Here is a 22,423-nt window from a genome sequence, read left to right on the forward strand (position 1 = left end):
ACAGGAGTGAGAATATATGAGACAAGCAACTCTGCAGACACCAAACTCAGCAAAGAAGGAGGTGGGGGAGATGCTGGAGCAGGGATTCCCCAGCAGCCTGTGGTGAAGACCCTGTTAGGGCACTGGTCCCTCTGTAACCATGGAGTTTCCATGGAACCTGCAGTGTCTGAAGGACCCCATGCTGAAGCAGGTGTATGCCTGAAGGAGGCTGTGATCCTATGGGAGGCCCATAGAGGACCAGGCTCCTGGTGGGACATGTGACCCTGTGGGGAACCCATGCTGGAGCAGTCTGGTCTTGAAGAACTGCTCCTTATGGAAAGGAGCCATGCTAGAGTCATTCCTGAAGAGCTGTAGCTTAGGGGAAGGATACATGTTGGAGACATTTGTGAATGTCTCCTGTGAGTGGGACCGCACAAGGCAGCAGCAGAAGACATTGGTGGGGAAGGAGCAGCAGAGACAACACAGGATGAACAAACTGCAATCCTGTTCCCCATCCCCCTGAGCTGCAGCTGGAGAGGAGGTAGAGAATTTAAAGGTGAAATTGAACCCAATAAGAAGGGGAAGGTGGAAGGAATACATTTTAAGGTTTGGTTTTCTTTCTCATTCCCCTACACTGATTTGATTGATAAGCAATTAAATTAATTTTCCCTAAACAAGTCTCTTTTGCCTATGTTAGTAGTGATAAGAGAAGTCTCCCTGTCCCTAACTCGACCCATGACCCCTTTGTTACATTTTTTCTTCCCCTGTCCTGATGAGGATGATGATTGATAGAGCAGTTCTGGTTTGCACCTGGTGTCCAGCCAAATTCAGCCCACCCCACCTATATAAAATTCTCAATTATTCAAAACTACCACAAGCTGCTTTTTAAAGGAACTCAAAACACATTTCTTATCAATGACTCCAGGCTAATTGAAAGTCAAGTCAACAGAAATTCCTTCATAGATATAAACAAACTCTCAATTATTCCATTGATAATTGTGTCGAGAGCAACATTTGCAAAAATACTGATAAGGTCTGATAGAAGCTGGCCCTGTTTTGAGTGGTGAGTTGAAAGAAATGACCTCCAAAGGTCCCTTTTAACTTAACTTGCTTTATGAGTCTATGTTTCTATGATTTTAACATCATCAGTAACTCAATAAAGTCTTTCCAAATGCCATGTGAAAACTAAAATTGGAATGAGAATAGTAGACTCTGATAAAATATTTCTGAAAAGTACTTTCATTGAATAAACGCCTAACCTCTTAAATCAGCCTAAATTTCACAATGGAAAAATGCCATTTATTCATTTTAGTCTTTAGTCCCATCTGAACAGATGACCTGAAAATTAGATCAGTAGGAGATAAGTTAAAGTCCTCATAAATGCTTTTCAAGATCAGAAGATCATAACCAATAAACTTACAAAAATTAATAAACAGCATTTTTAATTAAACAGTACCCTTGTATTATTACAAAAGAAAAGGTGTAAATCAGTCTTAATATTTATCTTCAGAAAGAGAAAAGGGGTATAAAAGTTGCTTTGTGACTGGTTAAAAAAAAAGATTAGTCGAAATATTACACAATATTGTAGGTAGCCCTGAAAAGACAAGACATTGTCAATACATAAAGATACTCAAACACTAGGTGAGTAAAAATTTTCCCAATTTTATATTATTTTTACTCTCTCAAAATTATTTAAATAGCATTTGATGAAACAACCTCCTACTGACATAAAAAATTGAAGACATAATATATGTATATTACACTATATCCAGTAGAGATAATTAGGTATTTACACTTAAAAACAATTCATAATCTTTTGTTTGGCTGTTTTCCAGAGTTTCCAGTTTTTCATTTGTTTCAAATTTGTAACAGAATTATAGATGCATACTATAGGCACAGGTATGTTGCCCAGAGAGGTTGTGGAATCTCCACTTGTGGACATTTTCAAAAGCCATCTGAACATGTTCTTGGACTATCTATTCTAGGTAGCCCTGCTTGAGCAGAGGAGCTAGACAAGGTGACCTCTTGAGGCTCCAGCCATGCTGTGATTTTGTGACATATTGGTGCTCAAATATGTGTGACTATATATAGATATTAATATATTCATACATTTTTGTTCATCTTTTAGGGACATACTTGCTAAAACATACTGTATAAATTACTGGAAGTCACCGTCTTCCAGTTTCCAAAGGAATATATGGAAATAAAGACAAAACTTTCTGAGTATATATTTTGATTATTATTTTCTAATTTCAATCCTTGATTATGATTCTCGGAATGCATTTATTATGCCTGCACTTTGGGAAATCTTATGCAAATTTTGGTGAAACTCTTTATGACCCCCTTCTCTCAAAAGAAGATAATTTAAAACTTTTTTTACAACTGATTTTTAACAACGTAGCTGATTTTTACTCTTTCCCTTGCATTTTATTTTCTTAAAAGTTTACAACTTAACATCCAGACTTCTTTCCCACAATAAGTTCTGTGGAATTGTGAGTTAGGAAATGAACAATTGTCATACAGTATCAACTCAGGAGAATTCACCTAATAAAGTGTCATGTCCTTGACAGTAGTTACAATAAGCTCTTTTACAAAAATAGTTCAAGAAGTTAAACTTTGATGCTAAAAAAAAAATGGATGTATTGTAATGAGTCTGACTGGGATGGAGTTGTTCTTTTTCACAGCAGCCCACATGGTGCCATTTCAGATTAGTGATCTCAATGGTGAGATAGCACACCTGTGTTTTAACTGCTGAACAGTGCCTGCACAGCACTAAGATCTTCTCTGTTTCTTACTCTCTGTATCTCTCCAGGTAGTTGGCTAGGAGTGGGCAACACAGCCATGAAGTTTATTCAAATGGATGAAAGGGAACTCATACCATGCTAGGCAATGAAAAGTAGAAAGGAGGAAAGGCTAAAGTAGGGATAGTTTTTTGAAGGCAGGCATTGCATTGAAAATTGGCTGGACATCAGACTGGTAGGAGGAGGTGGTGATTAATTGCCTCTCTGTTATTTGTTTTGTTTCTCTTCACTTATTAAATTGTTTTTGTTTTGGCTGATGATTTTTTGTCACTTTTTGTCCTTCCAATTCTCTCCCTCATCCCAGTTATCATATCTGTTCTAGAAGTCTTGGCTGTATTAACAGTTCAACTCCAAATTTTTGCTTTATGCATATAAAATTTAACACTTGAAACTTGATAAAAATATTGCTCAAGGAGTAAAAAATTATAACAAGTTCCCTATACTAATCAGACATTAATAAAAATGCTTCCACTATCAAGTTTTCTGCTACTAACCATAACTGAATGACAGTTTATTATTGTGCTAGAAAACAGACTACAAGGGTGGGTTTCACAGAGAAACAGCAATAACATGTAAAGATTTATGGTTTTTTCCTGAGCATTTCATTTTTATTACATAAACAGTGGCCAAAGTGAAATACAGAATCCAAACAACTAAAAATATCTGCTTTTTCATAACCCCTTTGGAAGCCAAGTCTTTTGACAACTTGCATGTCCTGAGATGATGAAAGGTGACTCCATTTGAGTATTTTCTATCCAGAATGGGCATGTCAAATTTCATGAGATAAAGAGCTCCCAATGGCTTAGGAATTGAATGCCTCAAGGCTGCTTAGAAACCTGTGGCAACATGATGGCAATACAATAATAATGTGTTATTTAGTTTAAAGATTGTCTTGGGCTCCACAGGATAGAGCTACGAACACATCTGTCAACAGATTTTCTCTCCATCTTTCAGGAATGTGAAGAAAATATATTTACTAAGATACCTTTTGAAATAAAATAAAAAAATGTTTTTTGATTCTCTTTGCATGCTTATTTTCATAGCCTTTTTTAATGGTGCTTTTTGAATATTTCTTTAAACATCATGGAGTTGTTTCACACATTTATATATATGTTACAATGTTTAGAGAGATTTGATAATGGTGAACAATTAAAATATGACTTGGATCTGGCTTCAAAAAATATTCAAGAGGAAAAACCATAGTAAAAGTATAAAACTAACCAAACCACCAAACCTATTTTATATATGAACAAGGAATGACAACACAGAGGGAAAGTAATTTTCACTGAGTGGCATCCTGATGCATACATAGTTAAATACAGCAAGGCAGCACCACTCAAAATATGGCAACATATTCAAATCCAAAACATACTCTTCCCGGAGAAATCTTGTGCATCAGACTCACAGAGACATTTGAAATCACTGGCCTGTAAAATCTGCTTATTACCCCAGAAGAAAAAGGATCTAAAAAAAAAAAGTTTCTTTAAGATCAAAATTAATGACAGCATGCATTTACAGGTAATTTCATTTTCCATGGATATATTTGGTTTTTCTTTTTTTTTTCCTGTAAATTAAAAGAAAAATTCAGGAGATTTTAAAGATAAAATCAATGTATTCAGAGAAACTGGATATATAAAAATGCTCCCACTGAAAAATAGTCAGTTTCTGTGCTGCATACAGGACAGCAGCTTGACAGACTGATATACCCAGCCCTGATTTCAGAGAGATTTATACTGCAGCTCCTCAGGAGTCTTTTACATTCCTACACTACATGGTCAGCCTCAATAAGGTAATAAAGTTAGAAGTGATACAGAACACCCAAGTGAGGTGGATCAGGATCAGGAATAACAAAAAAAAAAAAAAGAATTCATGATTCTTAAAATGTCATCCCCCCTTTTTACTCCCCTTCTTCCTTTTAACGGTGATTCCCTGGATGAATTGGCAAACACTTTCAGCTATTTCCAAGTAACACAAAGTAAAAAAAAAAAGAGTTGGGGCAAGGTTCCTTGGCTAGATTTATAAGCCCCCTCTGCATTGAAATCTAAAATTTTCAGATATAAAATGAAAGCTTGAGAACAATCAGATTTACTCATAAGGGAAAAGAAAAGAATAATAAAAAACAACCTTAGCAAAAATAGAATGTTGAAGCTGTTTTAGATGTAAAATACATGCCATAATTTCTATCCTGATTTTAATTCTTGACCCATGTCAAATCTATGATTGAATCTCTGGCTTTGTTGTAGGCTATTTCCTCTGTGTTTTCTATTTAAAATATTCTTTAAGATTAAATTCTGTTATATAATTCAAAAAAATGTTAGTGTTTACCCTATACTGTTTTATCTTACTCTAATGTGTACTATGTACTTCATGGAAGAAATAAGAATGTATGGTTTCTGTTCACAATTGCTTTTCATTTCCTTGCTATAATTTTGCAAACTTTTTAAGGAGGCAAAAAGAGAAGGGGAGTAGAAAAAGGTTTCAGAAAATGTTGTACGACTCAAACATTTTGTTTCTGGTTATTGCATTTCTGAGAAATGCACTTGCACTTTATACTGCATTATATCACAATATGTTTGTTTCTCTGAATATTCAATATGAACTGAAAATGAAGAACACTTAAGGGTATCTGCAGGAGAAATGGAGCTGTAGATAGCATCCTTACAGAAGTAAAAAAAGCAGGATATACTTCTGACTGTAGCAAAATTGGGAGGATACATTCCCATGACTCCTATTTAGTTTAAATATTGCTTCTGTCTCTTCATAAAGGCTACAAATACAATTGTACATGTTTCATAAAAACAAAAATAAAGACGTTAATGCTTTCTGTTCATTCTGGAAGCTTAAAACTCTAAACCCCTGGAGATAATAAGCATATAATTTCAAAAGTTCATATCTTATAATTTCCTAACTTTAGAAAAATAATTCAGTAAGTCATGGAATACAAAACAATAAAAGCAAAAAACCCTCACAGATATGGAATATGCAAGCATAGGGCGTTGACAATTTCACTGATAAAGCTTCAGAAATCCCAGTACTAGTGAAAGACTCTGGTTGCCACAGAAGTTGTCAGTATTCTGGAAAAACTGCAGCTGTACTTTGAGTCCCACAGACAGCTAACTTCTGACAGCTGTGAATGGTTCTTTGTAAATGTAGACTTCTCTCTTTGACTCAAAGCTGAGCTTCTGGAAAATTTCCAAGACAGCTACTCTTGTGTGGCTGAAAAATGCTCCAATTGCATGCTAGGAGATGGCATGGCAGACTAGACACATCTAAACGTGTGTAAAATCTGCTGATGCTTTATTTTTCTTTCCCCATATCAGGATTGCAAGTTGTCCGTTTTGCACTTCCTGTATACTTAAATCTAGGGAACATCAGTAGGCAGAAGGAGTGCCATAGAAATGCAGAGTCAAAACACGTGACAACAGACTGCTATTGAGTTAATGTAAACGGTAACCTAGGTTTCAAGGACTCGAGCACTCCATCAGAAAAAGAACTCGAAATGTTCAAAGATGGTAGAAACAAAAATTAATTTTCTAACAGCATGATCAATACAGATGAAACAGGATTTGTTTCAACAGTATCTTTTCAATGAGTGTTAACTCAATTTCCATTAAAATTTGTGACATTTCAACAGTATTCTTGATAAGGAATGTAATTTTTAAAATTGTCTTTTATCATGAATTTTCCTTTTTTAACCCCACAGCCTTTCAGTTTAGGAAGGCTACTGATCATATTCTTGATTCATTTTTTCCTGCCATGGGAATGACATACTTCAAGCATGTGCAAAAATCTCATCTAGAAGAACAGGTTCTTCTTTACTGTTCAGGGGTCAAATTAGTAATGGGGAGTGTCACTCTTGCATTGAGAATGACACGGGAACAGGCAAGAGGCAGTATTGTAGAAAGAGTAAAGAAGGCTTTATTCAAGAGAACCGTGCAGCTTTTATAGTGATACAATACACTCTATTTGATTGACTAGTTAACAAAAACACCTTCCTCATACACTCTTTGAGAAGAAGAGAAAGACGAGTTAGAAAACCACTACCTGCAGATTGTTTATACTTAGCAAGTTATCATATTCTCACAACTCCCTAAAAATTCTCACGAGCCACTGTGAGAAATGCTTGCTGTTTCTCTCTCTGTCCCATGGCATCCACAAGGGAGTGTGGAGAAATTACCCTTGTATTCAAATACCCTGCTTGTAGGCAAAGAAAAAATGCAGCCACTGTGTCTTGGCAGCCTTATGATCATTTTTCCTCTCTAGTTGTGCAGTATCTTAAAGAAGGCATATGAATGAGGAATGATGCATTAGTACTGTGCAGCAGGGCTTGTCCCACCCCCAGAAGTTATGCTTGCAGATACAATCTAGGAGAGACATACTTAGAAGATATATATTTATATGCTCTCCTATAATACCCATGCACACATATAAATATATCCATATAGAAGAGTTACACCTCTAGGACTTTCCTTCACACTCTGCCATCTGCAGAGGCACCCTCTTGATGTGTGTCTTGAGCTGATGGTGCAAGTATCTTCTTCTCTTATCACAAGGCTATCCATTTTCTGTAGAGAAGAACCTTATTCAAGGGTCAGGCTGACCCCAAAAATCTTTGAGAGGAGCAGACGCAATACTGTCTTTGAAATATGATGTGACCATAGGCTAGATAAAGCAAAGGCAAGTGTATGTATTTGCCCTTGTATTGGTACGACGTCATATCTGCAACACAGACAAAATTGAAATATAATAGAAGGGTATACCCCAGGAAAAAAATGTATTTAAGAATTAAAATTGTCCTGTTTTAGTAAAATTTATTAAGGAAATACCATTTTTTAGTATTTTTCACTGGGCAGTAGGTATTTTAAAATGTATTCAGACTTTTTTCAGTACATATTTACTGGGTGATTTTAAAAATCTAAATTATCCTCATCACAAAGTTAATTCCAGAGAAGTAGCAAATTCCATGCTGTGAAACAGAATCTTAAAGTCTTATTCAGTTAAAAGTTTTGGCAATTATAGTCTGGTACATTTACAAATCCTGACATTTTAATGGTGAGCAGCTTGCATAACAAGTGATCAGCTGGAAATATATAATGCCACACACTAGAATTCATCTGGATCTCAAAGTTCATCTCACATTAATCTTCAGAGTCTCTGGAACTGGTTCTTATTTACATGAGAATATTCAAGAGTCTGATAATTATGATCACTTATTCTCAACTGAAAATGTAAGATAGGCATGTGGAGTGGAAAGAAAGGAAATAATATCTACCCTCTCTATTCTGATAGAACCAAAGAGGATTTTCCTCTTGATTGCAAAACTATCTTTTCAAGATCTTTGAAAACTCCATGTTCTTTAAAAATGTATTTTTTAACGTGAAGATATAACTGCAAGCTTTACCTTCAGTTACTGGGTAATTTCACATCTTTGGTAACAAGGTCACCAAAGGAAACTATAACCTTGTTGATCAGTGTTGCCAGTCTGTGAAGAATCTGTCCAACATTTGTAACACTATGGCAAGCTTCACAACTGCATGCAGCTCTTTTTATATTGTTAATTCATATAACTGAAAAAGTAACCCTGCTCTTGTTTAAGGTTTGAAAAGGTTTGAATGCTGTAAACATTCCGAGTAAAAAGGCTTTCCTGGAGTGGAATTCTGGGTTAAGGCTGCTCAGATCATTTGAAAGATTGTTAACTGACTACTATAAATGGAAAAAAAGCCAAACAAAAGAGAGGAAAACTTTTAAATGTTTAAATCCATAATTGGCTTTATAGAATATAAAAGCCTAGCCTGCTACACACAGTGCTTTCCGTAAGTAAGAATAAGTGTGATTTTGCAACCTGGCAATTTGAAGGGACAGTTAAAGCCATGTTATCAAGTTCCTAGGTCATAATTTCTTAACACTGAACTTCTGTATGAAAGGAGTAGTCTCACCACATTTTACAACTAGAATAGTGTGAGAGGCATACCTTTCCTAGAATATTCTTTGAATGAGATATATGTGACAGATGAGCCAAATACTCTGTTGTAAACCCAGTAATTTAGTATCAAATTACAGAGGAACTCAGAATCAGAGTTGGAGAAAAACAAAAATAAAACAAAACAAACAAACAAAAAACCAAAAAAACCCCACCCCAAGATATTAAGCATAGAAATTATGTTTTATTCAATAAAATATGATTTATGACAGAATCAAATCTTACTAGATGCTTTACGAAGAAAACAGAATAATGCCACAATCTACAAAGGATCAACAACAGAATAACAAGAAGAAACAAAGTAAAATTCCTGTCAGCAGTTTTCAGAATACTTTAAGTATAAAAAAAAAAAAAAGGAAAAAAAAGAAAAAAAGAAAAAAGCTACAATGCTCTAGGCCAAAGTTCCTTGATATTAATTTAAAGCATTTTGACTGAATTTGCTTTGGGCCATTATTAAAGTCAGTGCCTTTTTATAGTAGTTTTTTTCAATCGCTTTTCAATAATCACCTTTATAACTGATAAAAGCACAGGGCTAACCTTACATTAGGTGTTTCCATCCTCCTCAAGATTAGTGTTGTGCCATTATCTGGTTAAGATGTAAAGGAATGAGATCAGGACAAGTTAGGTGTAATGAATCATAATGTTAAGGCTGTCAAGAGGAGGTATTCCTCACTCTCTGAATTGGTATAAGCATCATAATGTCAATTACTTTCTGGTTGGACCATATATGTTGAAGAACATGACAAGAAAAGATCTCTTACAAGATTTTTCTGTGGTATATATTAGGCTGTAGATAATACATGAACGTATGGCATGTCACCCATGCTAGAGTTAAATATTTGACATGCGACTGTTTCTGATTCTCCATGCTCCAAAAAGAAATTGACTGCAGAGAAGTTAGTAGGTCAAAAACAGCACTGGGAAAAATCTCAGCAAAACAATGAAGAGATTGGAAGTCAAGAGTTGCTTTTAAGACATACAACGTCTCAGCAACAAAATGTGAATTTCTCACATGCATTGTACTTTCTTTGGGAGATGTGAAGGAGCAATGTAAGGCTAATTTACTCTTAAACAGGCTTGTTCCGAATTATAATATATCATGGAAAATATTTATATGGGTTAAGAAAAAAATTTCTTTTAGCAGATTGACTCAGTCAAACATAATTTTTGTCTGTGTCAGAATCTTTTGTCCCTCGGAGTTGTTAATTCATCTGGTTTAGGATTAAAGACTTCCCACAGACACAGTCTCAAACTATATTTTTTTATTACTAACCTTTAAAGAACATAACATAATAGGGCAGAACTTTCATTTAAGCTGCTTCTTTTAATTTCCAGAACTGAGGTTAGCAGCATGGAAGCTTACTCATTTTTAGTGAGTTCTGGCATAGCCAAAAATAGATTCCTGAACCTGACTCTTTCCCATCTAGCTTTCAGCCCCTAAATGAGCCTGTACATTATTTTAGAGACTTACTTTCCCTGAGGGATAAAGGGACATAGTCAACTGAAAGAAATAGCTTTCTTGAGAGGATGATTCAGACCTTAAGGAGGCTTTTAACACCTGTTTACCATTAAGCACAGGGACAGCCTCGAGCAGAAAAGCCTCCTTTAAATTATGCTCCAGTACCTATATGCTGTGCTTGAATTTTTCCAGTAAGAACAGCTCATCTCCCACTGGAACAGTTTCTTGCCTCTTCAGGATTAGGTGTCACAGAAGGCTCTTCTGAGTGGAATTGTCTTCATTCACGTTCCCAGATATCCTAAGTCCACTTCAGCCCCCTTTAAGCATGCAAGCCCCTGAACTTATCCACAAGTTTATCTCAGGATATTATTTAATATACGAGTTCACTGAAGCTCTAACTTCTGAATCTCTTGTTATCAACGAACTTCTACTGGAAGTTATGCAAAAAAAAAAGAGGGAATAAATGACAATGACAACAATAAACAACACGATGCGTTTTCTTAGGTGCTAATTTATCTAACCTACATGATGGATCTTTAAGCAAACTCTTTAAAACTTTGGCAGTCTGTAAACTAGCAGCTTTAATTAACAGCTTCATTAATGAAAACAATTGAAAGAATCCTATCCTTAGTGGAAGAGTATTCAAGGCAAGTATTCAAGGCAAGAAATAAGTTTTTCAGGTGTGCAAAGGATGAAGAAAAATTGTATGGCATTATCAGAGTTATTTCTTATATAGCATAATATATAAAGGTACATTTCTGGCATGCAAATCTTATTCCTACTTGCAAAAAAAAGAAAGATAAAATTATATATTAAATAATGATAAAGTAATTTAGATAATAGATGGGGTTTTTCTGCAAAGTGAGAAGATTTGTTACTTTTTACTCTACATAAGTAATACATTTGATATTCAGAAATACAGTCTTTATTTGCGAAAGTATGCTGAAAGCAGAAGTATATGTTAAATGGCTAGAGATTCTATACTTGTCATATTTAGAAGGGTCAGAAAGCTTTTCACGATTGTACTATATTTTTCCAGCTAGGAATTTGGAATGAAGATAACACATGGGACACACGAGTCAATTAAATCAGTTTTTGTCAAAGGGAGGAATGCAAAACAAAAGGTTTATGTTTTACAGTAGCATTTTGGGTGTTAGTGTAGCAAATTAAACTGTGGCAGTCAGGAGTCAGTACTGATAAATCACATGCAGTTATTGTTCTGAATATCCTGTCACATCTGCAAATTTAATAGGCAAGGGATGACAACATTTTCCTTTATGTTTTTTATACTTTGCCTTCAGCATAACAAAGACACTTATTCCATTTCATCTTGGGTGTGAAGGTCAACCACTGAGCTCTATAAAGTGTATGCAAACAAAAAAAAAGATGGCTAAAAATATTATTAAGAACAAAAGAATATGTAATGAAAGGAAATAAAATACAAATTTAATCAGCTCATTTAATTAAATGTAATTTGTCGAATAAACAGGAATTTCTTTTATAAGAAAATGTAAAGAAAAAGCAAGGAAATTGATTTATTACAGCATCTACATGGGATTTTAATCAATGTATAACAGCAAAAAAAGAAACAGAGAAAAACCCATTTCTGATACAAAGGTCTGCTACCACATCAATCCTGAAAGCTGTTCCATGAGCCATATATTCAGTCGTGTAAATCTAACAGAAAAACAAGCAGGAAATATATATTATTACAGATATACCTAGATAAACTAAACTTGGTTGAACAGAAACTTTCAGGAGCACTTGCTAGCAACAATACAAAATAGTTTTTGAAAAAGAACTTAAGGGTTTTTTTCTGTAATATTAAGTTTGTAAAAGAAATTTGCTAATGCAAGTCTGAATTTTGAAACATTATCCAGTTCATGATTAGCAGGACTGTATTTCCCATAAAGCCCTATCTATGTCAGTAAGACTACAGATGACATAAAGTTTAAATATGTTTTCATCTCTTTACAATTATATTCAGTTATCTCCAGTTTTATACATTGACTGAACATTCACCAAGTATGTATTAAGCCCACTTGACTTTAGGCAACAGGAACTAAGCTAAATGAATTACATCCCCTTGATCGGTAGAGAGGGACATGTATTTTAGAGAAGACTTCAGGTAATGAGAATAATCCTTGAGAGATGCTCATCTCACATCACTATCCATAGAACTGTATTTAAGATGAATTTACTCTGATTTAGACACCATGCATGGTTGCCTAGTAAGACTATTTCAAAACATGGTGCTCACCTGCCTTTAAAAAGTAAGCTTCATTTTATAAAGCTACGGAAATATTTCTTGCTTTTCCTACAATAGTTGGGAAATTGTTTAACTGGAAGGAATTATTAAATTTATTTAATTTAGCACTGCATAGATGCATTTCAGAAGTAGATAACTGTGTAAATGTAGACAGCTTCTTAACAAATCTTGAAGCTTTCAGAAGAATTTATATAGACTTCAAATGCTAAAGCTCATCCTAGGCAAGGTAGACTTCATAATTTAGGCATGATACCCTTATTTACTAAAATTCTTTGTTGCCACAATTTTCAGCAATAAATTTGCATTAAAACAAAACAAAAAAAAAAGACTGAAGGAAGACATAAAAGGACACAAAATATTTCCAACATTTTATTATATTAGGAGTCTGATTCATATTCTGGGTGAGATATAGGAAAGGGAGTTCTGAGAAATTAATTAATTTAATAAGGTATTCGACATTCCATATGCAACATTTCAGTTAACAGATCTAATTTTCCTTTCATTCCTGAAATAAAGACTAGGGATAATATTCCCTTTCAACTCTCTTTGATCTGCTTTTTCTACCGTGACCTCAAATTTACAGGTAGCCAAGAACAGTTAAGTAATTTCCCACTATTCAGTTACCACTGGATGTCAGTAAGACTGACATTCTCACTCCAAATTATTCTCTCTAAGTCACAGGTTATAGAACAGCACCATGGATTGATGCTACCTGATCAGATATGTCTAGTGGAGAATCCCATTTGCAGCTGCTGGGTACCACCGTAAGAGAAACAAACATAGTAAAACCCCATGAGGCTTTCTACTTAGGCTTAGTAGGATGTTTACATTCCACAGGGATATGTAAAGAAATCTAGAGCTGAAATTACATTAAGACATAACTTTCACACCTTCTCTGTGCAAGAGATAAACTGCTCTTCAGAATTTTTTCCTCTGAAGATTCTAACTCTACACTGATCTTTACCAAGGGGTGCAGGAAGGTTCTTGGTATATTATAACTTGTATCGCTCGCATCATATAATGCAAAATGCATATATGATTATAACATATGCATTATAACTTGTATAGCTTGCATCATAAAATGCAAATGCTTGCAGGGCATTTTGATATTCTTAATTAAGGTCTATCATATAGTTATGACAACTTTTTTTTTTTTTATTCAGTATAATGTATCTTTAGTGTCTTGCAAGATATCTTTATGCTTTATAAAGGGACTATACACAATATAGAAGTTTTATGACATATATCACGACCATTTTTCACTGAAACCCATAACTTCACTGGGAAACTAATAAAACACTTGTATTACTCAGTTATTTTAGTGATTATAAAACACAGATTCTTATTTGTGTTTTCCACTTGTCCACAATAATGTTTAATATCCCTTGCTAACAAATCTCATGTTGTATTTCTTCACATTGAATGATAAAGCACCAGTTCTTCTCCTTCCATTGTCTACAGTAAAAACATTGTAAGCAATAGATACGCATAGTACCCTAATCCCAGCCTGTGGCATGAAGACTATGGGAACCCACCACAGTATCTTTAAACACAGGTTTTAATTTTTTTAATAAATTTGTCTCATAGCTTTTTTGGTCTGTGAAAACTCAATCTTGTCAACTCAGGAGATATGCTTAACTTTAACTTAATTTAAAATAGACAAGTGGAAATCCAAAACAAATACCAGATTATTGTATTGGTGCTGAAGTACACAAGGTTAATGAGGAATAATAAGCTATGATTAATTAATGTATTCACCAATGCACAAGTTTTCAGTGCAGTGGACTAGCAACACTCTCACTCTTGCATTAGAAGACTATGGCCTCAAATTTTAAACCAAGACCATCACTCCCTTAAAACCAGTAGAGACATTCAAACAAAATTATGCTGACAGTAAATACCTTTAAAATAAAACCTCTTTTCATAATTCCAAATTCTTAGACTATGTGTGATACAGAAGTCCAGAAGTAAAGTGTTTAACAGTGCTGACATCTCCAAAAAAGAGCTATTGCTCCCTACAAGTTCAAGAGAAGTAAACTCAGAATTATGGGTTCAGCAAAGTAGCTTTTCTCTAGTAATGTTTTGAATGGTATTGAGAAGGATGAAAGCTTGTTTGTTTGCTTGCTTGTCTTTTAAGTAAAGGTCTGTATTTTGAAAAAGAGAACACACTACTCAACAACCCTGTTTTCTGGACAATATCAGTATAATCCTGCTCTCATTGTACATGCAGCCTTTTGACGTCAGAGAAAATTATTATTTAATACTCTGAGGTGTCTGTTCAAGTATCCTATTCATTATTACTGAAAGAAAACATCTCTTTTAATTTTTACTTTTATTGGGGTTTTTATTATTATTATTATTAGGTAATAATAATAATTTTAAAAGCTTTCATGTCATAATAGCTTTTGACTTTGATTAAACAACGGTCCCACTGGAAGAATGTTTGCATAACATTTAATAGCCACTTGATTATGAAAAGAATTGGGGTCTAAACCACTTTCTTTTCCATTACTAGCGATCTATTTAAACATTCATTGTAAGGGTTAGAGGGTTGTACAATCCATCAAAGGCTCTTAATTCTTGAAACATCCCATTTATCAAGATGTTTTAGAGAAGCTAATCACAGTACATGTTTTTTCATCACTCTTTGACATACATAATTAATTGTGTTTACTACATGAAAATCCTTTTTTTATACCAAATGGTATGAATAATTTTTAAATTATAAAAAATTTACCAAACATAAACCAGACTGAAATGTTTTCAGAAGAATTTTTCTGATTTATATATATATATATAAAATATCAATATAAATACATAGTATCAAAAAGGCTACATAATATCAAAATGACTATATAATATCTAAGAGCCTTATCCATTATTTTCCATTTTTCTTTTAAAAAAAGTTTGTTCTGAAATATAATTGCACAATCATGAATCCACTCATATTTGCTCTTCAGGAATATGCAAGACAGTTGTCAAACAGAACTCAAAATCATGAAGGAAGTTTACTATCATCTTTTCTACTCCTCCTGCTCAATTTCTCCTCCTCCTTCAATTAATGTCTCCATCAGGATTTTCCCGCACACATATAGGGACACCTAGTGGCAGAAACTGATGAAAACTCCCCTCTAGGAAGACCTGGAGGAGCCACCAGTGGCATGAAATCCAGGTCACGCCGAGTAACCAAAACACGCAAATTCTGAGGCTTTTGCACCTTTTTTTCATGCTCCAGTGAGTGAATCTACTTATTGAAAAATACAAAAAAAAACCCCAAAAAACATTCCTCATTTTCCTTTAATAGATCATAACACAGTTACAGTGCCTCTTGGGTAGAATCATAAAATAATAGATTAATTTTTGTATATCACTTTTTAAATAAATTTTCATATTTATTTTAAGTAAGGACAAAGCTGGTAAAATCTGTCTGTGAACGTATGTACATAAATATGTGAAACTGACACATGTTCTATGTTTATATTTGGTAAATATGTGTCAAAACATATGATGTAGAAATACATAGGAGCAGCAATGTTTTCTTTAAAAAGATTAAGGATTTATCTTTTTATTGTAGCAATTAGTGTGTGTTCAAAGAGGTTCAAAAAAATTATTTAAATGACAAAACATAAAGCTAAGCACCTGTATCCCCTAACGTTATGCAGGATGAACTTTACACATATATATATGTATATATGTACATATATCTATATGTATGTAGTCTTACCTATCATTTACAGAGCCTAGATCCAGTATTCAGAAACCATTAAGACTGATGAAGTTCTTGCTGGGCATGTTCATGTGCCTCAAGGATCAACATTTCTTGCTGCATGTCTTGCAGCAATCTTTTTCAAAGACATCAGTAATAACATTAATACTACTGAATCACTTGGAAGCCTAATTTCCACATAATCCCCAATTTTCAATTTCTGACTTCCCCCGGTTTTGTCGCTTGTGAGGAACAGACCATTAGAAATTCTCATGGGATGCTCAACTTCCCCAAAGTGAACAAGGGTGGGACAGGTCAGGTTCTGTGTTTGAGGGAGAGTATACTAATCATATTTGAATTTTTGCTAACTAATGTGGTGTATAAATTTTAAGCCTGCTCCTTCTCTTGAGTGTTTTAACCATTAAGGCAGAAAACACCTGGTATTTCTCTGAGTTTCTCCTAGTAAATATGTTTTGCTTAGTGTAAGAAAATTAAAGCATAAAGAAAATAATAGCCTAATAGATTTATACCTTAAGGTTACCCCTGTATGTAAGGATATTAATAAACTTCTTTTCCTACTCTACAACTTCCACCAGAAAAACTAAGAAGCTATCCCAGAGGAAGTGCTCATATCCAGAAGAAATCAAAATCCTTTTATTTCAGTTATTATGGATAGATTAGGTACCTTATATTAGACATATTTGACATGAAATAATTTTAATTATTTGATAATCCTAAGCATAGCAAGGAGATAAGAGAAATGAAAAGTCAGAGCAATTGTATAATGACAGAATAGTTTAGGAAATTTCAGAGAGATTTTTTTGCAGTATGCTGCTTAATCCATGCCATGTCCTACTGAAAATGCTGAAAATTTAGCTAGTATTTTTGAGGTAATGGAACTGAGTTGAATTTGATTTTCACAAGTAGTAACAGAAGCATATTGCTGAAAGGGACTATCTACATTTCTACATTCTCACAATTGAGAGTTACAATACACTTAATATTTAGTTAAAAAAAAAAAAAGAGATCTACAGAACTTTTGGTCCAGATGGTACTACCCACTGACTCAAATTCTTTAATTTGCAGTAAAGAACAAAAGCCAAACCTCAAATCTTCCTTGGGGAAAAAGAAAAAGGGAGGAAAAAGAGAATAAAGGGCACTGCCAATGGTCTGTGGAGACCCCCTCAACAGGAGGAAATATGTGAGAACTTCTTTGCAGAATATTCTAGGAGATACATGTCCCCTATACAAAGCAGAACAAAAGAAAGAAAGAAATTAACATAACTCAGAATCTAAATTATACAATAAAGGGAGAAAACATCCTGCCTGACCTGAGAGCCTGCAGTAAGCCCTCAGGCAGAGAAGAGATACAGTAAAAGTGTAGAAAAAACATATTCCAACTTCTTCAAAAAGCCCTTTCCAACTTGCCACAAATGTACCTTTTCTAACACGAACTGTCCCATTCAATTACAAAGTTTTTTATTTTCAATTTCTATTTAAAAAAAAACTTTGTTGGCCTGATTACCTATTTGGAAGACCTTTCCAGTCTCAGACAGGCAGTGAACTTCTTCCCTTTCCTAGGTTTTAAAATCAACACATACGCATTTGATGGCATGCCAACATCCCTCTTCAGTTCAAATGCATTGTTTTGTTTAGTTTTTTGGGGTTTTTTAGCATTTAACTAAAAATGAATTTGTAAGGACTCATATGTCCTTTCAATATCTATTTGGCTATGTATTCCTTTTTTTTTTTTAATCTCTCTTCTGTAGACACATTTTCCATGCCCCAATTACTATAGTTTCTTCCTGATCTTTAGACTTCATTTTAGTATCTTTGAAAATACAACTAGAACCACGCATAATACACCAGGAACTCATGAAAAAGCACATCCTTTACAATACTAATAATGCCTTCTTACCTATTATGACATCCTGCCTAATACATCATAAAATCACATTTTACTTTTCCCTTTAGATAAGTACTTAATTTATAATAGCAACCTCTAACCCTTTCCTGATTGACTATTAGCTTTAAATTTATGAAATTTTTATAGACTTGGATTTTCCCAGTTTATAGTAAAAGTTTTAATTCATGAGTTTGTAGAATGCATTATTCAATTTCTCACTATTTCTATCGGCCTAGACCAAAAGAAAAGCAATATATAGACAGACATGAATTGAATTTAGAAATATATTTGCACATATATATATGTATCTCAACACATCTGTTTCTCAGAAAGACCTCTAATTTTGTCTAAAATTTCTGTCCAGACCCACTTACCTTATACCCTTAAATCAGTGCTATGTGTATTACAAAATAGCTGATCCTATTTTAGGACATAAAACTGCTGGACCAAATCTTTGTGCCATGATACACTGAGGATTTCTCTTACCCTATTCCTACTTACACTAGACAACAAAATTTACATCTCTTCTTACCAGAAACAGAGCCAACTTTTCTGGTACCTATTTGGTCTTGGCCTACTTTATTCTTAATGTCCACCCCATCCTTTAACAACCATCCCACTTCTTAAGTTCTCATTTTATTTACATTGCTTAACAAGTTTTTACTCTGTTTCAGGTTTCTATGCAAGTTTTTGTTTAACAAAGTTTCTGACCATTCTCAGTTTGGTTTTATGCCTTCTAATTATTGATGCAGATTTCTTCTTGCTAATCAGTATCTCTTTTTCATTTTCTTTAGGTTTTGTGCTTACTCTTAATAACTTGCTTAAGGCCTTCTGGGAATTCTTTTTCATTCCAGTTTAGGTGGACTACTTTATTTCTCCCCTTCTTCTCCACTGTAAAAAATTCAATAATATCTGCTCTCTTTTTTACATAAAGTAGCATTTTTCTTATGTGAATTCTTCTTCCAGTACTCACTAAAGTTTTTTATTTCTGAGTTTGCCTTTCTGAAACACTGGACTGCAGTAACAGATCCTTCACATTCTTCGGTCTTGAAATTTCACACAAAGTAGAAAAACTCAAAATCATTATATTTTTTTCTATCATTAGTTTATCCTGCAGATCCTATAATTTACTACAATTTAATCTAATTTATCCTTGTCTCTTGCTTGCTCAATATCTGTTCCATAAAAGAAGCTATCCTCTATCATGATCAAATTCATGTCATCCCCAGCAACACTGGTTGAACTTTCTGCTGATGCTTGCCCATAAGAAATAACTCAAATCTGCATGATCACACAATCTCAGCCTTAGCTTTATTTCCCCCCTCCCCATATTTGTAGGCATTGTCTTCCAGCTCCAATCTGGACCAGCAGATTCATAATAGATTGCATCCCTAGTATTTTTCCTACCCTTTGCTCAATGATTTTTTTTCAAGTGGACACTATCTCATCTTCACCCTCAAATTTAACATTTTTATTGCACTATTGTTAACAGTTTTCACTCCTTAACGTGTTTTAGTGCATGACCATGAAATTATTTCAACACTTTCTTTGTCTTTCATAAAGAGTGCCTATCCTTCTGTTCCAATATATTTCATTCAACAAGTTTGGAACCTCCAAATTCCTGCTTTCCCATGTCTGATTCCACATGCTAGATCAACTGTTCCTGCCAATGTTATAAATTTTAGTACTATAGAAAGAGGGTACACCTGAACACTTTGAAGTTGTACATATAACGCATGTATGCCTCATATGCTTTTGTTGAACTAACTTTACTCTGGCTCCATCCTCACTCAGGTCCCTCTACTTGTATTCTGTATGAGGATTATATTAGTTATTTCCAACTTTCTTTCTGAATATCTCAGTTTAAAGGAGTTTAGGATTTCCCAGTTTAATTAAAGATAGATGAAAAATAAATTAGCAAGAGGCAACACTACAATAAAAAAAAAACCCACACAAATTTAGTATTATTTACTGTTTGATGTTTTTGGTTTGGCTTAAAATGACAGTTCTAGTTCAAATATTCAGATATAACTTTTCACTGCCTAAAATACTTTTGGACTAAGAATAAGAATGAATGGAAGAACAGCATGATAGTTCTACACTAATAACTATTTAAATCTCCCACATGCTACTAAAACCATCTAGCAGTGTAACAACTTGAAAGCAAGATTTGATTAAATCAGACTTTCTACTGATTATGCTTTTTAATATCTCACTAGTACAGGATAAGAAAAATTAAACTGAAATATATCTACAATGTTGACTTCAACATGATAGCTTTTAACATGATTTCATAGTTATGAAATGTCAACTTCTCTAAAACAGTTTCAGGAAAGAGTTAAGCTCAGCTTAGCTGACAAGGTTATGTAAAATATCTTTTGCTCTTATGAATAAAAAAGTTTTTATGTCTGTCTAATTTTGTGTGTCAGAAAGAAAAATAGCTTAGAGAACAACAGGCAGATGCTATAAATATGATAGGCCTTAAAAATGCAAGCATATATGCACAGAATCCCATATATTCAAAATGCAGAATTATTAATTCAAAAGAAAGATATTTTTCAAAAATAGTGAGGCTATAAGAAACTCCTGCAAGACATCTCTGTTCAGTATCTGTGATTTTTTTTTGTTCTACTATCATCAATTCTATGTTGCATATTAGAAAGCTTAAAAGAGCCTATGTAGGTGGAAAAAAAAAACCACCAACACATCTGTATGGGATGGGGTTTGGTATTTTTTCCTGACTGAAACTAGCACCTTGGAACACAATCTAAAACTATTCAAAACCTTCCACTGAATTAACTGGGTTTGCACCAAAATAGGAAACTCAGTGATCCTTTAAGGCTATAACTAAGTACTTTGTCCCACTGAGATTTCCAAGAGCTTCTACAAGGCCAGGAAAATTACCTGGTTCATGTAAGAAATTTGTCTTCCATCCAAAAAACAGATCTTGCTTATTTCAGGCCTAGGGAAACAAGATTTGAGTCACACTCCTTTTATGTTTGCAGAGAAGATGAATATACCTTCTAGGGAAGGCTGAGCATTACAAAAAAGGCTATTTTTTAGCAATCATTTTTGGGTTTAGCATGTTGGGATGTTAAGATATGAGTTAACAGAGGTCTGCTGAAGATACCGATGTGCAGAAATCACATACCACAGATAGAGTATTGTTCAATGTTCACACTAGAACAGGAAAAACAGAGGGACAAATACATCTAGCATTACCTTTGAGTTAAAGCTGGATTCCAACCTCTGTGCTGTACACACGGGATGTACTCCATGTGTTCCTGTGCACATAACACCATTAGAATTACTACATTTATGTACTATGTACTACTAGGTTTATGTACTACAATCTAGAGAGCACAAAGCAGCAATTAATACGCAAATGCGAACACGTTTACATCTTTGCACGTACGCAATTATACCGCCTTCTAATGATTATCATTTTTTTTAAGATCAGCCAAACACGCAATTTTGCCAAAAATAAAACCCGAAGTTTAACCGCTAAAAAAGCGCATCCCCAGAGCTACAGCCAGCCTTGGCGCCGAAAAAAACCTGTGTGGCCCCGCATGCACACCTAATGACGGCGGTCATCCCCCCGGGAACAAAGGGAACGCGCTCCCCGCCGCGTCGCCTCCCCGGTCCCCGCCGCGCTGCGCCCCGCGCGGCCCATCCGCCGCCCTGCGCTGCCACCTGGCGGCGACGGGAGGCGCCGCACCGCGCCTGGAGCGCCCGGGAGCGCGGCCGGCTCCGCGGGCCCCGGCGCTGCCGCGGGGAGCGGCCCGGCGGGCATAGGGGGCGGCCAGAGTCTCTTAGATGCCGCTGTTGCATCCGTGCCCCGGCTTCCTCCGCGACCCGCCTCTGGAGTGGGCAGAGGAGAAAAGTGAAGCTGAACGCCTCGGACACACGCCCGCGTCCACGATGTCGGAGAATGCGCGTAGCGAAACCCGACACTTTGTTTCCCCGCGACTGCCCAATTCTCCGCGGTCCTCGCGAATGCTGCGGAGGCTCCCGCACAGCGAGCAGCGGCAGTGCCGACCGCCGCGCCAGCGGCTCCCGCCACCCCCCTCCCCGCGGCTCCGCTCCGCGCCGCTCGGCCGCGGCCAGCGAGCGCTGCGGGAGAGGACGGAACGGCCGCGGACCTCCGCCCGAATGGTGCGGACAGCGGGAGCGGCGTCCGGAGCGGTGGAGGAGCGAGGGGAAAGTTGGCCCGTGCTAGCGAAAGTGCGAGCGCAGCCCCGGGGTGCGTGGGGCGGAGGAGTGGCGGGGCGGGCGCGCCGCGCTCGTATCGGCATGTGTGTGCCTGCGTGTGCCCGTGCGCTG

The 22,423-nt window shown here is 35.5% G+C and overlaps 1 long non-coding RNA gene across 2 annotated transcripts in view; it reads right to left on the bottom strand.

The window, feature by feature from the left end:
* Positions 1 to 21,727, bottom strand: part of LOC136553504 (uncharacterized) — an 82,217-nt gene extending 60,490 nt beyond the window's left edge. For both annotated transcript variants that reach the window (XR_010783165.1, XR_010783166.1), the window contains exons 1-2: positions 21,323 to 21,727; positions 21,005 to 21,062 (exon numbers count right to left, since the gene is read on the bottom strand). This is a non-coding gene — a long non-coding RNA (uncharacterized lncRNA). The remainder of the gene's footprint in view (positions 1 to 21,004; positions 21,063 to 21,322) is intronic.
* Positions 21,728 to 22,423: the final 696 nt, after the last annotated feature.

Source organism: Molothrus aeneus, chromosome 2 (genome assembly GCF_037042795.1).
Source record: "Molothrus aeneus isolate 106 chromosome 2, BPBGC_Maene_1.0, whole genome shotgun sequence".
Taxonomy (NCBI): domain Eukaryota; kingdom Metazoa; phylum Chordata; class Aves; order Passeriformes; family Icteridae; genus Molothrus; species Molothrus aeneus.